The following is a 3,441-nucleotide window of genomic DNA, read 5'->3' as shown; positions in this document are numbered from 1 at the left end:
TCCTACAAGGACAGCATTGAGGTGGAGGAGGAGAAACTGATAGCCATTGCCACCTCTGGTTGGGTTGCAAGTAAGCAAGCAGGCAGGCAGGTGGAGACTGGCTAAGGTCAGTGGCACATCTGCCCTAATGGACCATCCTGTACTGCTTCTCAGTTCCTCTTCCCTTTTTCCCCATAAAATGTGTGTAGAGAGGTTGTGCCAGCCTTAGAGCCCACCATCTTCCAGTTTCAATGGGAGGGAGATGGTTTTGATGACCAAAAAATGGACTCAGAAACTGTATAACAGAACAGAACAGGTCTCCCCAACCTTTGCCCTGCTGGTACTGGTAAAGGCGGTCCATCTGCCATTGGTTCTTACCATCACCAGTTGCTCTGTAAATGTGCATTTCCTTCCCAAATACCTGCTTAATTGTGTGTGTCCTCAAACATCCATAGCCTGGCCCCTCCCTCTAGTGCTGCATCTCCAACATCCTGGTTAGTAGCGGACCACAAGTTATTCCTAAACCGCAGACAGAGCACAGTCTATAGCAAGTACAATTCTCTCTCTACCTGTGTCTATGCTCTAAGAATGTAGGACTCTACCTGGGATCCTCATATCTAAGAATTCACCCACCTCCATTTGGCAGTATCTATGGCAGCCTTCTCCAACCACATGCCTCTCAGATTTTGTTGGCCAATGGTCAGGGATGATGGGCATTGTCCAAAACATCTGAAAGGTACCAAGTTGGGGATGGTCACTCCACTATATGCTTGACCCATTTCTCAGATTTCCCCAGGATTGTGAAGTTTATGCTGTTTTACTTTCTCCCCACTGTGCTCAGAGTTACAGCAGCTGGAGGAAGCAGGCAAGGTATGACTCAGGACATATGGACAAAGGCTGTTATGTGGAAGTCAGTCTCCAAATTCAATGTTCTTTCAATCCATTGGGCCCAGTACTCGGTTCACAGGAGTAACCTTCTTCACTGAGAGCGTGGAATAAATGCGAGATCATCTTGCAGCGGCTGTGCACATCAGGACAGCCTGTGACACCATTCCTGTTCTAGAGCAGGGAGAGGGAACCTTCAGATGTTGTTGAACTCCAACTCCCATCAGCCCCAGCCAGCATGGTCAGTGGTCCAGGATGTGGAAGTTGTAGTCCTGCAACATCTGGGGGACCACAGGTTCTGCATCCCTGTCCTAGAGGGAACGTTGTATCTGGTTCATATGGTACAAGCCAATTGGGGACAAGACAGGAAGCATTCATAAAGAGCTGGCATTCGGTTAGGGAACATGTTTTTACCCAGCACCAATAGACCTGTTGACCATATGCAAACCACCAGCATAATGACACACACTTTGCAGCGATTGCTGCAGTCTGCATGGTGATTTCTGTTGCTTCGTTGTACATCAACGTCCAGCTGAACTGTGGATTTGCATCTATGGAGAAAACAGTTATTCAATAACATGATACTGCCTTTCCCTTCATGTTTCAAATGTGAACTGAACTGATTCAAAGAGCACAACGGATGTATGCCTATGTGGTTGACTTTGTTTTAAATCTGTCTGTCAAAGGTTAGACAAAGTCTACCGGAAAAAAGGTGCTTTAACCTCAATCTTGATGGCTTGTGAGAAAGTTTTTCAGGAAGTTATGAGTGCCTCTTTGCCTGCAATTGATAAGTATGGACAAAACTTGAAACTTTACCTGCTGAATATAAAAGGAGTCCCCTTTTATATTCATATGTATAACATATACGTGTGTGCTCATATATGCAAAACAAATAGATTTATTTCCACCTTTCCTTCCAATAATCCGGAAAGTGAATTGATGCAATTTCCAACAAGATCCCTAATTTTCTTACCTTCAGTATCACGAGCAGCACACATATGTATATCTCCTCATTTTTGCTCTGGCCAGTGTACTAATAATCCATTAAGTTTCACTGAGGTAGAAGGAGGAACCTTGATGTCAATTTCCCCACTTTGGATAAGGACTCGCTGGAGGAACCTCTGGCAAACTCCCTTCAGCCTCAGTTTCAACATCTATAAAATGGGAACAATACTATCTTTCTTTACAGGGATGTAATGAAGCATGCCGAAAACTGTATAGCACCTAAATATATTTATATAAACATGAATGATATATATGATCAATATGCAGTAGTTCCTTCAAAAGGACACATTTGCAATATTGGTAGCTTGTGTTTCTGAATGGTAGCATCAGTGTGAATTCCTCATAATTTTGTAATACACTCACTCTGGCAGCCGTCAATGTAAACCCTGTTTTTCCTTTCAAAACAAAACAAATTTCGGAGTGACAGGCAACAATAATATCAAGCCAATCTGTAGTAAGTTTATTTACATTAGCCAAACAGAGACTTGTTAATGTATATATTTCATTGAGTGCAGCTTTGCATCTTTCCATAGAATTTACAGCATAAATATAGACAATGTTTTTGAGCGCTTGTCCTTTTCGTCTCCTAATGTCCCTATCCATGCACAGGGATCACCAAGATGTCATTCGCTTCTGGTCTGCTGGCTCTTAATGGAATCTCAAGTATCCTGCATTTTCATTTCAAATAAAAAGCCATTGTCTAGTCACAATGATTGTAGAGAGAGTTCTTCAGTTCTGATGGCAAACATTTAATGTCATGACCTCTGGCCTGAAAACCATTACAGTGGTACCTTGGTTTGCAACCGTTTTGGATTACAACCACTTCAAACCCGGAAGTGTGTGTCCTTTTTTTGCATTACAACCCCCCTTTTTCTTTTATTACAACCAATTGGGGGGGGGTGAGGCCCCATTGGTGAAAGCACGCCTTGGGTTACAACCTGTTTTGGTTTACAACTGGACCTCCGGAACGGATTCCGGTTGTAAACCAAGGCACCACTGTATTCGTCTACGAGCTCTTCACATGCTAACAATCATATTGTTTTCTCTTTATACAGTGGTACCTCAGGTTAAGAACTTAATTCATTCTGGAGGTCCATTCTTAACCTGAAACTGTTCTGAACCGGAGGTACCACTTTAGCTAATGGGGCCTCCCGTTGCCACCGCGCTGCCACCATGCGATTTCTGTTCTCATCCTGAAGCAAAGTTCTTAACCCGAGGTACTATTTCTGGGTTAGCGGAGTCTGTAACCTGAAGTGTATTTAACCTGAAGCGTATGTAACCCAAGGTACCACTGTATTCATCCGTTCTTGTTATTAATAGGTTGAAATCATTTGGGCGGATTCCAGCATAGCACTAAGACTCTCATTTTGTCACCATGAGCATTTCTCATTGCGCAATGGATTGTTCCCCCATCTCCTCCCTATCCTCCCATCCCTAAATCTGTTCTAGAGGTTCCCACAACCCTCTAGAAGAGATTTGGAGAGGGTGCAGGGCAGACATGGCAGGAGGAAAGGGGAGAAAGTCCCACTGCACAAGCAGAAATCCTTGCACTTCTGGGACATGGTAGTTGGA

This window comes from Podarcis erhardii (assembly GCF_964252035.2).
Source record: "Podarcis erhardii genome assembly, chromosome: 14".
In the NCBI taxonomy this organism is placed as follows: Eukaryota; Metazoa; Chordata; class Lepidosauria; order Squamata; family Lacertidae; genus Podarcis; species Podarcis erhardii.
Note: the sequence above shows the minus strand (reverse complement) of the source record.